Here is a 17,381-nt window from a genome sequence, read left to right on the forward strand (position 1 = left end):
CCGTTGAAGTTCATAATGAAGCATCCGTTGATCACAGTCTGTCAACGGATAATCAATTCACTTCATCAGTTGATAGAGCTCCCAATTCCTTTCAAAGGATCAGCAACTCAGGGGGAGTTTCAACAAATCAACATTCTATCTCACATCATGACAATACTGAGGCAACCTCATCTAGGGCTAATCTACCACCTCAAAAGAAATGGACCAAGAATCACCCTTTTGAACTGATCATTGGTGATGCTACATCAAAAGTACAAACTAGAAGGGCTACTCAAGATGAATGTCTGTATAGTAGTTTTCTATCACAGGAGGAACCTAAGCGAGTGGAAGAAGCTCTATTGGATCCAGATTGGATTTTAGCAATACAAGAGGAGCTAAACCAATTTGAGAGGAACAAAGTATGGAAGCTGGTACCCAAGCCAAAGAACAAGAGTTCTATTGACATAAAATGGGTATTCAGAAACCAGATGGATGAAAATGGCATTGTCATAAGGAATAAAGCCAGATTGGTTGCTAAAGGCTATTCTCAACAAGAGGGAATAGATTTTGATGAAATATTTGCTCCAGTTGCCAGACTTGAAGCCATCAGAATCTTTCTAGCCTATACAGCTAATGCCAATTTCAAAGTCTATCAGATGGATGTCAAGAGTGCATTTCTAAATGGGGAATTGGAGGAAGAAGTTTATGTAAGCCAACCTCCAGGTTTTGAAGATCCAAATTTTCCAGACCATGTGTATTATCTATTGAAAGCACTCTATGGACTAAAGCAAGCACCTAGATCCTGGTATGAGACTTTGTCAAAGTTCCTTCTAGATAATCACTTCACAAGAGGTACTGTTGACAAAACTCTCTTCTTTAGAAATGTTAATGGCTCTAAGATACTTGTACAAATTTATGTAGATGATATTATATTTGGATCTACAGATGATAAGCTTTGTAAAAAGTTTGCTAAATTAATGCAAAGTAAATATGAAATGAGCATGATGGGAGAGCTAACTTACTTTCTTGGTTTACAAGTTAAACAAGTTAGTGGTGGAATTTTCATTAGTCAAACTAAATATATTTATGATCTTTTAAAGAAGTTTGACTTAATGGATTGTTCACCTGCAAAAACTCCCATGGCCACTGCCACTAAGCTTGAATTAAACAAGGCTGCAAAGTCTGTGGATATTACAAGTTATAGAGGCATGGTTGGCTCACTTTTATATTTAACTGCTAGTAGACCTGATATAATGTATTCTACATGTCTCTGTGCTAGATTTCAAGCTGACCCTAAAGAATCTCACTTAGTGGCTATTAAAAGAATTTTCAGATATCTCAAGGGGACTCCAAATCTAGGAATTTGGTACCCTAGAGAGTCTGGTTTTGATCTAATTGGCTACTCAGATGCAGATTATGCAGGTTGCAAAATAGACAGGAAAAGCACAACAGGCACCTGTCAATATTTAGGGAACAAGCTTGTATCATGGTTCAGCAAGAAGCAGAATTCTGTTTCCACATCAACAGCTGAAGCTGAGTACATTGCTGCTGGTAGTTGCTGTGCACATATACTATGGATGAGGAATCAACTATTTGACTATGGTCTGACTGTTGACAAAATTCCAATATTCTGTGACAACACAAGTGCCATTGCCATTACTGAAAATCCAGTGCAGCACTCAAGAACCAAGCACATTGATATCAAGTACCACTTCATTAGGGAATATGTGATGAAAGGTACAGTGGAACTTCATTTTGTTCCAAGTAAAAAGCAGATTGCAGACATATTTACCAAGCCACTTGATGAATCAACATTCACAAGATTAGTAAGTGAGTTAGGTATGCTTAATTATTCATAATCTATGTCATCTATATAATCTGTCTTGAAGCCTGAAATGAAATTTGCTGCAAGAACAAAGTTGGATTTAATTAAGTCTTATCCTATCAACGAATATTCTCTATCCGTTGAAAGCCAAAATTGTTCTATCAACGGATGTTCATTATCCGTTGAAAGACAAATACATTTCTGGTAATTTTATCCTTCAACGGATAAAATGGTGTTGTTCATCAACGAATAACTATTTCCCTTATCCGTTGAAGTGTCACGTCAGTTACTATAAGTGAGTCACAGCCGTTGATTCTTTTACTCAACCGTTGATACAGATATACAGTGTTGTATGTAATTGTATTTAAGGTAGTTTTCAGAATTTCTACAGTTTTATTTGTTCTTGAACGGCTGTAACTTACTTAAAATTATCATTCAATCATTTTATTTACGTTTTAATTCAAGAAAGTATAAAAGTCCAATTGAACTCTTATTCTCACTTTACGCTTTCTTGCAATTCTTATTCTCTTTCTCTCTAAATTCTCAAGTTTTTCTCTGCAACCTCTACTCACAATAATGGCACCAGTAGTCAAAATTATGTCTCAAACAGGATTTGTTTATGAAAAGAATAATTTCATAGCCTTGGTTGAAAAGAATGAAGCCCATTCTGATTATCACAAGATGATGGACTTCATCAAAAACTACAAACTAAGCTATGCAATGCTGGAAGCCCCAACCATCTACTGTGAGGTGATTGAGGAGATTTGGACAACTGCAGAGTTCAACTCCACAGATATGACTATTGCCTTCTCTCTCAAAGGTAAGGACTATTGCATTAATTGTGATGATATACAATCTTGCTTTAAGTTGCCTGAGAATAATGCCATGACACCACACACTGATAAAGATGTCTCTGCTATGCTAGATTCCATAGGCTATGCTTTTGATTCTGCTAGTTTAGGTAGTATTAGAAGGAAAGGCCTTAGGAAAGAATGGAGTTTTCTTGGAGATGCCTTTATTAAGGTTTTCTCTAGGAAGATTAGCAATTTTGATGCTATCACTTCATCTCTTGTTAATATGCTCTATATGCTAGTTTCTGATAGGTACTTTAATTTTAGCAACTGTGTTATGCTAGAATTAGGTTCCAGATTAGGTAACAAAGCTAATAGACCACATAACATCTACTATGCTAGATTCTTTATGTTATTGGCTAACCATGTTGCTGAAGGTTTGGTTATATCCAATGAGAATAATAAACTCAAATGTTGGGCACAAGAGAAAAGGGTCCTTGCAGACCTTTTGAGAATGAACCTCAACAGCCAAGTGCCATTGGTATACTTGCCAATCATGAATGCACCACAGGTAAGTGAGGTAAATACTTCTATAACTCCTACTATTTCCAACCCCAATGTTTCTTTGCCTTCTAGTGTGGCTATGGAACCTGTGTCTTTGTCCAAACAGGCTCCTACCAAAGCCACCAAATCTAAAGTTTCCAAAGTCAAGTCAAAGAAACCTACCTCTGTTGTTTCTCAAAAGACAACAGTTATAACAGCTACCATAAACCCTGAAGGGAGTGAACAGGGTGTGAGTGGTGAGGGGAGGGGTGAACATCAAAAAGCCCCCCAGGATAAGGTGGGAGAGGTGAGTGGTACCCAAACCAGCCAAGCCACAGTCTCTCAAAAGACTGTGGTGGTTCAAAAGGAGTCCAGCACATCCCTAGTTGCATCCTCCCAAAAGGATGTAACTATTGAAAATAGTCCCCAACCAGGGACACAGAACAAGAGGGAGGGACACTGAAGCCACACATTCACCATTTAAAGCCTTTTCAAGGAAGAAGAAGTCCAAAACCCTAGTTTCCACACAAGGGACACATACAGCACAAATACATCCACCAGTATCTGTGCCTTCTCAAATTCAGCTTGATGTGATTCCAGCAAATGTGGAATCACAACCCCATTCTCTCAATATAGAAACACACCATTCATCAAACTCTCCAAAACCCTCTCTGGATGTGGATATGATATTCACATCAATTCCTGATTCTCCCTCATTAAAACTCAGGGAGGAGCCCCACTCAAAACCTGATGATCATCATCTTTTAGATGATTTGTTGGATCATCAGCCAATTCTTTCAGATGTAGTTGAAGAATCTGTGTTACCTCACTTAAAATCAATCCACACAGATTCAACAATTATGTCACTTTCTATATCTACATCTTTTCCTTCCTCAACGGATATCTCTCATCCGTTAACAAGTGGTTGTTCTTCAACGGATAAGCTTAACAGCAGTTATCCGTTGATACCATCAGTTTATACTTCAACGGATACTCCCTATCCGTTGATGGTCTCTACACACTTAACAGAAACAATTCCAACTGTAGAGGACATGGCAACTGTACAATCACTTTTAGGTTTGAGGGAAGGGAGTGATCTTTTGAGTGAGAGGCTGGGTTGCTCCCAGGCAAAAGGAGAGGTTGAGAGTCACCAAATGCATGTTATTTCTTCCAGTATGGCAAAAGTGAGTGAGAGGAGTGCCACCTTAGAAGGTGAAGGTGAGGGTGTGAGGGTGTGTGTGAGCCAGGGGGAGCCCCTGATGCAAGAACAGAGAGAAATTGAGAGAAAGGCAGGTACAGAAGCTATAAGGGTGGATCCAGCCATTACTAGTGAGTTAATGAAAGTGGATGATGCAGATAAGGAAAGACAATTTCAGCAACATTACAAAGCTGTCATTGATAACATTTCCTTGGATGCTGACATTTTTACTCACCCTGTTTCAGCCTATCAATTATTGGCTGCACAGGGCAATGTGGAGGCAGAACAGACACTACACATTGTACACACTTCAGAATCTCTTCTCAGAGACAAAGCTGCTGTCAACAGGCTGCCTTCTCAAGCTGGTGAGCCATCTGAAGAATTTGGAGTAAATTCTAATGATGATGACTCTAATTCTTTGAATGAGAGCATGAACTTAGGGGGAGTAGCAGGCCCAAGTTCTGTTCCTGATCATGGGCAAAACCATCAACACCAGGAGAGTTTGGTGTCATTTTGGTCAGACAAGTCATGACAATTCGGCAGGCCCTTCAGGAGACTCAGGATGCTGGTACCAAGGCAATTCTTCAAGCTCATCTGGAATCTCTGCATCTCTTGCAGTTGCAGCATTACCAGCAAAATCTAAGTGTGGATGAGCTCAAGCTGGACATTGCTGATCTGAAATCCTACAATGATGAGAAATTGGATTCACTTATACCCTATGGTACTATGCAAGATTTGTTGGGGAGACTGAGGAAAGCATCTGATGCTGATAAGAGGCTGGCCAGATTGGAAGATAGGGTTCAAATCATTGAAGACTCTATGGTCACCATTCTTCAGAATCAACAAACTCAAACAAATCTACTCATGCAGCTGGCACAAGCACAAGGCTTGACCCCTACCCTTGATGATAACAAAAAGGGGGAGAATAAAAGGGAAGGGGAAGGAGAGCCATCTATAACAGTTCAGATTTCTCAAGTGCTAGTTCCTGTCATCACAACTTCTCCAACTATTCAAGTCAAAGGAAAGCTAGATGGAATTGATCTAATCCAGATAGCAGCAGCTGAATTGCAAGTCAAAGAGAAAAGGAAGAAGATTGATGAAAAGATGCAACTAATATTTGGTTCTACAACTTCTCAATCACAATCTGTGAAGCATAGCACAAAAGTGGAATCAATTATTATGGAACTCAAGCCAGTAGGGAGGCATAAGGATGGAGAAACTTCTTCCAAAGATCTGCAACCTATGGTTCTCAAGCCCAACAACAGATCCAATAAGGACTCTACAAAGAATCCTTTAAAAGAGGTGGATTTTCCTCTTCCAAAAGCTGATGAGGACAAGCTTTTAGGTAGAAGTATTGCATATCTCAAAGAGACCATGGATGAGGCTGTAAGCAGAAACATGGCTATTATCTTCAGAGAGGGAAAGAGCATATGTGTGATGCAAGGACATCCCAAATTCTCAATAGCCAAGAGGGAAGAAACCAAAAGGTTGAAGGAAGAAGCCAAACAGCTAAAGGCTGACAAAAGAGCACAAGCAAAGCTTAAAAAACAGCTAAAGTCAAGTCAGGCTGAAGAACAGAAAGAAATTGAAGACAAAGGTGAAGATGAAGCTATGGGGGACATGGTTGGTACTGAGATGGAGGAAAGAAGTAAGGAAGAATGGCAGAAAGGAAAAAGAAAGAAGGTCAATGCAAAGAGAAAGAAGGTAGATAAGACTGAAGAAACCCAATCAATATCCAAACCACTACCCTCTATTCCTGAACCAATTGTACCTGACCCCTTCATGAATATTCATGGTGAAATAATCATTCCCAAGGAGGAACCAATTGATTGGGACACCATCAAATTGCCCACCTTCCTAACCTCTTCTCCACCATCAAAGAAGCAGAAAAGAAGAATCAAATCAACACCCTCTAAAGCCTCAATCAAATTCACACAGAAGCCTAAGCCTAAACCTCAAACCTCTAAAGATGATTATGTTCACATCTGTGACATAAAAGAATTTTCAGACATTGAACTCTATCTGGATGAGCTGGAGGAAGTAAGGGGAATAGCTGCCTACAGACAGCTACCAGAAAGACTAGTGTTCAAATACAAAGGAGCTGGGGAAAGAACATGGCCTCTTCACAGAATTCTGAATGAAGGCTACTCTACCTTGATTAGAGTCTACTCAGCCATACAAAAGGATTCTGGCTTTACCAGGACTGCCAAGACTGAGATTCTCAACAAGATTGCCAACATAAGGAAAACTTGGAGGGAGCCCAATGATTTGCCTAGAACTTTACTCATTCAAGAAAGAGGAATTACAATTCACAAATCACCTCATTGGTTGATGGAGTTCAGAGACAACAAAGGAGTCAGAAGATTTTTCAGAATTGAAGATCAGATAAAGATTGCCAGTAATGAAACTCTCAAGGATATGCAATCTAAGTTAGATATCAATGAAGAAGATGAAGCTGAATTCTACAGACAACTTCAACTTCAAATAGAGGAGAATGACAGGAGGCTAGGAAAGAAAACCAGGGATCAAAGGAAAAGAAAGTAATTAGCTCAGGCTAAAGGAGCACCCTTGGAAACAATGTAATTCTTCAATTCCATCTCAGCATATACATTTTTGTAGCACTTTTGAATTTCTGCTTTGTTACAGTTTATATATTTGTTAAGTATTTTATTATCATCAAGCTAAACCCAAATTTATGCCTACAGTTCTAGTAGACATAAATAGGGGGAGATTGTTAGGAATATGTGTATTAGTTTGATGATAAGTTAAGCAAAACACTTAAGTAGAAATCTAGTGTTTGTAGCCTCAACGGATAAGACCATCTTGGTCTTATCCGTTGAAGGAGTAGCTTTACTTAGCAATAAGTTTAGTATTGTAGCACATTTCACTCTCTGGTTTCAAGCTGTAATTCTTGGATGTTGTTAGGAAATAATCAGTCATGTTGACTACTAATGGATGTACAAATAGGAGGGCCAATTATAAATATTTTATGCCTTGTAATTTTGTATAAGTGAAGAAGTGTCAACGGATATTGAAGACCTTCAACGGATAAGAAACAAAGCTTCAACGGATGTCTCTAATGCTTCAACGGATAATATCCATCAACGGATAAGTGCTTCAACGGATAAAGACTTCAACTGATAATGCATCAACGGATAAAACTTCAACGGATAAAGCCTCAACGGATAAGGCATCAACGGATGAAAGCTTCAACGGATGCTTAGTTCATTAGCAGTTGATAGTGACAATTCACAAGCTGACAGAGGCACATGGGTTGACAGAGACTTACTGGAATGTGGAAGCCTCTAGGAGGAATCAAGAAAATGCAGCATTTCCATTCTGATGCAAACAAGGAAGTATTCAAAGATTTACAGATTATCCTAGATTGCATTGGATAGAGAAATGAAGAAGAAACATGTGAAGAATCTTTTCAATTGTATTTTACAGTTTGTCTTCACTTGTAAACTTGGTGATATATAAACCAAGTAGCAGCTAGTAATTAGATATGAATTTTCCTGAGCTGTTTAGAAATATCAAAAGAGAAAATCATCTAGTTTGTACTAGGAAGCAGCTGTGATTTAATTCTTTGAATCACAGATTTTCTGAAATTACACATCTCTGGTGGAACAACAAATCTACCAGAAAAGTTTTTAAGTTCTTTGTGTTCATTACATTTGTGTTTGAATATATATCTGTCTGCATCAGCTTCAAGCAATTCACACACATTTGATCACTCAAACACTTAGCCTTAGAAACTGCTCAAAACTTGAAAAAGTTTTGAGATTTACATTCAACCCCCCTTCTGTAAATCTCATTGTTAGTCCACTGGGAATAACACTCTAAAAGCCATTTATTAAAATTCTTTCGAAGAAACCAATGTGAAATGCTAGATCAAACATAGGTTAGATTAGTTGCCCGATGTGAAATGTTTAATCAGACATCGGTTAAATTAACCCCCCGATGTGAAATGATGGATAAGACATGGGTGCTTTTCACGAAATCGATGTTAAATCTTTTTTTTAACATCAGTCAATTTCTCTAACCGATGTTATTTGACTTAAAATATATTAAGTTTTTTCAGAACCGGTGTCGAATGACAATTTCACATCGGTTTTTTTAATTCTTTTTCATTTAATATTATTTTGTATGATGTCTTTTGTACATTTTTTTACATCAATTTACATGTACCATTGTGATGTTAATGTTCTATAAATTGCATGTCATCCTGGTACCATTTACGGCCACAAGGAAACAATTGCATCTACAACCAAAGAAAACCAAAACAATGTTAACATCCCAACAAAAAACATCCAAAAACATCCACTAGAAATATAAAATACATTGATAGAAAATTTCTTAACGTTCAATCTAACAAACTCAATTCAGACATATATTCCAAGTCTAAAATAAACATCCCAACCAAAAATAATAAAACTCAAATTCGCTAGTTATTACATCTGACATTATAAACATCAAGTTATGCAATTCAACTAGATATGGTTGGATCGCTGTAAAATATATGTGCCTCCTAGCATTCTCAACAATTACAAGCTCTTGCCACTAACCTGACATTATTCAGCGAATTTGAGACCTCAAAACTCTGGGTATCTATCTGTGCAGCTTGCTAATATTACTTTGTGTCCAGAGATTTTCAGAGATTGCTTTGTGTCCAGAGATTGTTAAAACTAAGGACTCAGATATATGCAAGTGAACTAAATCATACTTTCTGTCGGAACCTCGGAACTATACATGTGGACTCCTTTCTGGATCTTCGGGCCATACATGATTATATATTAAAAATTCAATCTTAAAGCATTTCAAAATGAACTAGTAATATATCATAATCATTTTCCTGCTGAAACTTGGTTGCTGGACTTCCAAATGAAGATTTTGATGTTGATTCAACCATACCGGCTAGTGCGGTTGCAACGACATCTTCAGGCTGCAAAAAATCTGAATTAATATTGACCATAGCTTGTAAGAAAAACAGGCAGGCGACCCAATTACATGCCTAGCAATCTAGATATTTAGTTAAATGCTCGCCTCTTTGTATCATAGATATTTAGTTAAATGCTCACCTCTTAAAATGTTATAACTGCCTTGCTGCCTATGAATTAATTTGTAATACATTTTAGTTAAAATTTTATGTAACTAGAGGAAAGCAATGCACTTATCAAATAATCAAATCACTAATAAAATTGCACACCTACCAGATCGTACCCAGTTAAGAATCTCACATAGCCTTTGAGAGCAGGCCGACTAGTAAAATATCTGGTCCAGTAGGCATTTACACGATCTGCATATCTGATGATGGTATGAAGTAGTGAGTATGTGTGTGCACGCGCGCGCGTATATTAGAAAAGAAGTTAAGCATCTTATAGTGAGTATGTGTGTGCGCTCCATCTTAGGAATTGTACCACAGCGATAGTGTAAAAGCCGAGCAGACCAAGCTGATGATCCAAGAAGGAAAGTGACTAGAATTAAACTACTGAAGCAGATTTAATATTGGACTACTAATCATCTTATAGTTATGTGTATAGATCTGTTGGCTTTAATCCAACCTACGACAGTAAGAGTGGCGGTCACAGCAGATTTGTTTTATTAATTTTCATAAAAGATAGATTAAGAAGAATTAGAATTACCTCTAATCAAATGCTTAAGGATCAGCTGCGTATGGATTCAGAGATCCTTCTGAGAACAGATCACCTATATTTGAAAGATTCTGAAGTCCACCTCCATTGATTCCCTACAGAGTTTAATAGAGTGAGCTTAAAGTGCTTACAATTTACGGTCTTTATTATCCTTAAGTTTAGCCGGTGTATTTTTCAATTCAATAAAAAATTATGAACAGGAGCTCGATAAATGCATCTGTTGGTAGATATACCATAATCTTTAAGTTTACCTTGTCGATTTCAAGCTATTCGTTATGATCATAATCAATAAAAAGTAACGAAATAAAGGGTTTTTCTGGTTTCCTAAGTATTCTATATGTCAAAATTTATTAGTACTGCATCTATAAGAGAAAACAAGTAATGTCATCTTTAATATCTTTATAAAGATGCTACCAACACAGTGTATATACTTTAATCTGTTCTTAGCACGTGTGCCAGAGTTCTTACAAAGTTAAGTCAAATACAAGATGTTGTAACGATCCTCACATTTTCTTAGGTTTGTTCAAGCTGTTGTTTATAGCTTGAAAGCAACAAGGTAAGATTGGTTTTCCGGTTGTAAATACTAGTTTGTATTGCATATACTCAGAGCAAATATAATAAAATCTAGATATACCAAAAAGTATTATACTTAATACATGGAACTTACCCTACAATATAGCTATAAAGTTCATCATCAGGATCCTCTAGCAAAACTTCTCTACTTATATTCTGCTTTGGCCTTTCTCCAACATTGCATGTCTTTTACTTGATATTTTTCCTATAATATCTGAGGAAATTAAGCTTGAGAATAAAGGAACACCTTATCAATTACAGATAAGCTCGGTTGACAGATTAACTTGTCGATAAAATTTGTAATTTAAAACAGGGATGAGAATATATATCAAACCACATCATTAAAAATCGTACTGTATGGATGAAACTATCCATCATTTGAATCCTCTAGTAAACCCATTTTAACTACCTTCTGGACTGACCCTTCTGCCATATTATTTATATTAAACTTGGTCATATTCCTACAATATCCAAGACAGTGAAGCATGATAAGTGGTGAATGTCGTATTCTTGACAGAATAAAACACGACGCAAAGTGTTGATCACAGAGCATCATTATATGATATAGATGAAAGTTAGCCCACAATGGAGCTTCATGGTTCATCGTCAGAATCCTCCGGTAAAACCATTTCTCTACTATTTTATAGACTAGCCTACTCCTACAAAATCCAAGACATTTAAGCATGGTAACAAGGGACCAGTATCATTGACATAATAGATGCAGAGCATCTAAAATTAAGGTGTAAATTTAATTAATAGCAAATATACTATGTTACATTCAAAAGTAAAAAAAAATTGGCAATCAGCAAATAAAGGGTTAGAAAATTGGTGAGTACAAGGCAGAAGCTAGCTCCTGGGTAAGAACAACAGTAAAAATAATGACCATATATCTACTCAAATTTGATTGAACGATATATGTGACGTACAAATACTAAAGATGCTCGAAAACCAATTTCCCCGAGCATGAGAAAGAATCTGTAGCAGATGCAAGCCATGTATCCAAGCCATGTATCCAAGCCATGTATCCGAAGAAGAATATGCCAGTTAACCACCACAAAGAAATGACCCGCACCGAAAATATCACCTGTTACATGTCCATAGTCCATACAGACTCAAATATGGATAATTTATTAAAGTCACTGTCAATTTTTTTCAAATGAAAAAGAAACAAGATACAGAGGCTGCTTTTGAAGATAGATATGGAAGGCCAGAAATTGTTTCATACTTCCATGCGTAAAATAACACTTTTTAGCGGTCAATTCTTTATATATAAGTGTGTAACTTGTGCTAGCACTTAAAACATATTTCAGATTTTGACATAAATTGCATACTCAGCTACCCTTAACGCATACTCGCAGAGAGGATTAAGGTATCGACCAATTCATTTCAACATACCTCACTTTCAGTCTTAAAATGAGTTAAAGTAAATAGGTTTGCTTTCATTTGGTTTACTCAATTACCCTGACCTTGAAGTTGATTATTGTAATTATATAATCATATCAGGCCTCACTCAGTATTTCCAAAAACATGACAATCTCATTTAGTCTTCGAATATGAGCAATACTAAAGTAAAAACTATGACTGCCTATAGTTAGTAGGTGTCCATAATTTCGCAATATGTATTACATAAGTCAAGCTTTAAAGCTTCAGATCTATGAACAAAAACCTAATTAAAATCACAATCTAAAATTTTAAAATAATTTGAAATTTACATACCTATTCAAACCAAACCAGTTGCTTACAAGGCTTGATTTCAAGCTATTAAATCAAATATTCCCAACTGAAAGCTCAATTTGTTATGAAAAACTCCGACCCTTTCATCAAAACATTATGAATCACTTCCAGAATCTGACCTTCCACCAATCGATTTCATATAAATCAAACCAAGGAAGTTTTTTTTAAGATTATTAAGCATGAATCGAACCCATTTCAAATTGGGTCTGTGCTCAATTACGGTATATGGTTTGAATTTCTGAATTAGTGAGTACTAATCTGTGAGGATGAAATAATTAGGGTTTGAGATGGGTTGATAGAGAGGTGAGAGAGAGATGTAATAGAGAGGATATTGATTCAAGGTTTGAGATAGAGTTTTAGTGTTGAAAGAGATAGAGGGAGAGAGAGAATCGAGGTTACAGTCGGGTTTGAGTTGGATGTTTGAGAGAATGCAGAAATTTGAGGGAGATAATTTAGGAAAGGGGATTATAAAAAATGAGGTAGCGGGGGAAAGATTTTTGGTAAAGGGGGAAAATATATGTATTAAAATAGGGAAAATGACACGTCAAAGTTGAATTTTTTAAAAATTGGTCATACAGAACGGCTTGTAAAAATAACCGATGTTAAAGTTTAAAACTTGTATTTAGGAAAAAAAAATTGGGAATATAGACAACGGCAAGTATAAGAAACCGATGTCAAAAATATTTTTAACATCGCTTATTTAGAAACTGATGTTAAAAAATATTTTAACATCGGGTGCTTTACGTGCCGATGTCTAAGCACCGATGTCGTATGCAGTATTTCTAGTAGTGATATCTCAATGGTTAGCCCCATATTCCGCCAAATAAGCCGCTAGCACATTGGCTTCCCTATCAACCAGCCTAAGTTCATACCTAAAGTTCCTATCAGCCTTCCTTTGATTCAACTGCCACAATATATGAGCGTATTGAGGCCTACCACCAAGAACCGAAGAGTTAAGCAACTCCCAATACGCCTCTTCATGATCAGTCTCCAAAATCAATCTCTTATATCCCTTGTAGTATGCTTCCTTAAGCCCTTCTAACAATGCATGCAGCTCATTCGCCCTCTGATCACCCAAACCTAGAGACCCACCAGTCATATGCAAAATGACCCCAAAATAATCCCTGAACACTGCCCCTATGTCCGAATGACTCCCATTGGTCAAAGCTTCCTGTGAAAAGTAACTGTGCACATTGCACTTCACCACCCCCTTACTTGGCATCAGCCACCTTGCATTACATTAACATTCCCTTCCTCCATTAAAACCCTAAAACAGGACTGTAAACCCTAAAACTTATCTCTCTCCCCAAAGAATATAAACTAATTTTCTTAACAAGCAAATGTGAGATTGTCTACATGCAGAGAGCCACTTATATACTACCCCAATTAGTCCCCCAAGAGACTGCCATGACTCTACAGCCTCAAAAATGTTCTCCAACGCAACCTTTTAAATTTTCAAGAAGGTATCTAAAAAACTTTCTATTTTCCCCAAGCAAAATAATTACACTACTCCTAATCAGAACTAGGCAACTTAATATTTAAAATTTACTAAGTCCTGATAACCAAAGGAAAATAAACTACTCTAACACGTAACAAAAAATCTTATTTAATCACCTCCAACTTATTCAGAAAAAACTCCCCTTTTTGCATGCCCATCTGCTATTCCATTCCACCTTCTATTAATATGCTTTAACTGAATATCTAACAACTTCTCATTCCACATTTTTTCCTGGAGTATACCCATATCCACTTCCTTCACTAATTTCTCATTATCCGACAACACCAGTACATGCTTACTAAACCACCTGCAATCCTTGATTAACTCAAGAAGAGTTTCTAAAGAAAATTTCTCCACTTCTAACACACTAAGAAAAAATGCAGGTCCTGCAAACTGCAATAGAATTTCTCCTGCACTATTTTGAACTATTCCACCAATGCCAGCTAAAATTTTTCCTTGAATCTCCTTCTTAAAACTTCCATCTATACATGCAATGATATCAAAATTGAAAGTGATATGTCCTAAGTCCAATCATGTATGAGGATTTAGGAATAACTTTTATGTAATCTGTTTTTGATTTCATTGATATTAATAAAAGACTTGTTTTGTTTTTATTGCGGGCTCTATCTATTTTAAGTGTTTAAATAAGATATACCACAGTTTAGAGTAAAGCTTTTTATGGATTGTGATGAGATCATAATAATGAGACCTAAAAGATGATAACTCTAAACTTAAATAGTTCCTGGTCGTAGGATTACTAATTGGTAATTAATAATCCGCAAAGATCGGTACATACTATGCTTGCTTCATTATGAAGGATGTCTGTTCTCATAGACATTTGTGTGGTGACATTATAGCTAGTATGTAGGTGCTTATTATAGAATAAGTTCACTGAACATGACTCACACAGCTGAACAACTGATGGAGTTCACTCACGTGTCAGCAATTGTTCACATAGTGATAGTTGTAATATCCGGGATATATCGTGTAATTATTTTTGCTATTAAATAATTATTATGTGTGTTCAGTATCTATTCTGTGAGTTAATTGTTAAGTGTTATCTATACTTGGATATTCAAAAATAATATTAATTGAGTATTTTAATTTTTATATGTCCAAAATAAAACATAGATAATTGTCATGTCGTCCTAATTATTCTTATGTTGATTTATGGATTTATAAGGATCATATGAAATTTATAAAATCTTTTTCCGAGTATTTAAAATCAATTTTAAAAAAACGGGAACCAACCGACATCAACCGTTGTTACGTTTTTGGAACCCGAAACTCTTCCGAGAACTCCTTCCTAACCTAATTGTAATATTCCGAGCATATTCCATGTTTCGACTTTTTCGATCCGGTGTACGGTTTGTTCTGCGCGGGTCCCGGCGCAACATTTTCGATACAATATTCGTTTCGGTATATTAATAAAACCCGTATTTTCGATAAATGAGAGCTTTTTATTAAACTAACCCAATTATCATTTCCTAGTACGTGTAACCAGGCGCTGAGACCAAGACCACAGTACAAATTGTACTGATTTGGATAATTATCCTGAAAACCGATACCGTTTGGATCAGTTTTTATAAATAAACGTACCGTTTTATATCCGGAATGATCCAACGGGATACTAATTTTCCGTAATTATAAATAGCCTTTTACCTTATTTTATTTCGTATCAAAATCATTTGCAGATAGTTAATTTTATAATTTTCAGAGAAAAACCCTAATTACATAAACTGTTTAAAGAATCAAACAGCAAAACGAAGGCGTTACTAATCTCTGTTTTCAAATCTTGAGTAACCAAAACGAAGGATTTGAAGTGTTCTACCAGATTCTGAGCTTTGTTTTACTGCAGAAATCAAGGTTTATTTTCTATAATTTTATTTATTTTCGAATTAAATTTATTAAAAATATGAATTTTTGTTCGGATGATTGTTTGTATGATTTGATGATTGCATGTTATAGAGCTTGTTTTCCTGATGATTTTGATATATTATACGTCTGATTTGGAGTTCAATAACATGTTCAAATTTGAGTTTGATTTTCGAATTTCAAAATTAGGATTTATAACCCGTATGAATGTTCTTAATTGAAATTTGGGGGTTTCTTATTCTGGAATAGATTGATGTTGTGATATAGTGGATTGTGTTCTCTGTGAAATTTGCAATCTAGTCGTATAAGTTTCATGAATCACCGAGGTCTGTAGAGAAGGGAGTTGTCTTTTGAAATTTTCCGAAGTTCGCCGGAAACTGGAAAACTTCACGGCCAAATTCCGGCGAACTCAGGGATGATTAGAATGATTTGTTGGTATGGTTGAGTTCCTGGTGAAATATAGATGTGATCTGGAGGTGTTGGTGGGGTGAGGACACCGGGAACGTGTTCTCCGGCCACCCCTGTATTTTCCGGCGACGGGGCTGGAAAATTACAATTTAGTACCTATAATTTTAAAAACAATGCAGTTTGGTCCCTAAAGTTTCCAGACTTTGCAAATTTAGGATTCCTGTTTTAAAAATGTTTAAAAATCATATTTCCTATTTATTTTTATTATAAAAATTCATTTTTAATTTCTGAAAATTCTAAAAATTAGTATTTTAATTCCGAAAATTATTTTTAATTCAAAAATAAATCTGAATTAATTAGTTAATTAATTTCAGTTAATTTTAATTGATTAATTGGTCAATTAATTCGAAAATTAATTAATTAATTGATTTAATTAATTATTAATTGATTTTAGTTAATTATTTAATTAGATTTAATTATTTAAAAATGATTTAAAAATTTCGAAAAATAGTTTCGAGTTTTAAAATATTATTCTAAATTATTTCCAAGGCTCGATAATTATTATAAAATTGTTTCGGAGCCAGAATTGGCCAACCGAACCCTGTTTATTAACCCGAAATTGATTCAACGATCCGTTTTAATTCCGAAAAATGTTTTAGAAATCATTTTAAATACCAGAAAGCCTATTTACGACCAGAGACTTCTTTATAAATGATATATCATTGATTACGTGATGTATTATGTGCTATACGTGACTGGTTGATTGACTATCGGTCTATATATTCGGTGTTTTACTTGATTATTGCATAACTTTCAATCCGTTAATCGGATTTGGGTAAAACGAAGGGTAGATAGAAGTATGTGTTGAATAGAACTCTATGAGTTAATTATTGATAGATGTTTATGATATGCGAGTAGAAGAGGCAAGGCGTAGGAAAGGGAAACAGGTAGTTGAGGAGTAAGACGGTTGTGATTGGAAGCGAGTGCAGTGTAGTAAGCTAATATCAGGCAAGTATTCTGAACTTTCTTGAGATATTGTAGTAATTGATAGTCTTGTTGATATTGCAAGTGCTTTGAAGTACTGAAACCCAAACTCTGATTCCAGTCATTGTTCTTGAGCCATGAACCTTATTCTTTCTAGACCATTGATTGTTGTATACCCAAACACGAACCTCAAGTATACTATACTATTCCACAAATACATGCAAACAGAATCCCAAACACCGAACTGAATTACTTATATACTCAAATATTTTATCCTATGCTTTGAAAGCCAAATCTTTGAAACCCTGAAATGTTCATTCCT

General features: G+C 35.8%; 1 long non-coding RNA gene across 3 annotated transcripts; it reads right to left on the minus strand.

The window, feature by feature from the left end:
* Positions 1 to 8,655: 8,655 nt before the first annotated feature.
* LOC141683857 (uncharacterized) lies at positions 8,656 to 12,776 on the minus strand. Of its 3 annotated transcripts, none has more exons than XR_012560467.1 (6): positions 12,277 to 12,776; positions 11,487 to 11,644; positions 10,655 to 10,765; positions 9,979 to 10,082; positions 9,547 to 9,640; positions 8,656 to 9,278 (listed from the first exon to the last, which is right to left on the minus strand). It is a non-coding gene; the product is annotated as an uncharacterized LOC141683857 (long non-coding RNA). The 3 variants fall into 3 exon arrangements; XR_012560468.1 differs by having other exon boundaries at positions 10,655 to 10,774; XR_012560469.1 differs by having other exon boundaries at positions 11,487 to 11,671.
* Between the last annotated feature and the right edge of the window lie 4,605 nt (positions 12,777 to 17,381).

Source organism: Apium graveolens, chromosome 9 (genome assembly GCF_009905375.1).
Source record: "Apium graveolens cultivar Ventura chromosome 9, ASM990537v1, whole genome shotgun sequence".
In the NCBI taxonomy this organism is placed as follows: Eukaryota; Viridiplantae; Streptophyta; class Magnoliopsida; order Apiales; family Apiaceae; genus Apium; species Apium graveolens.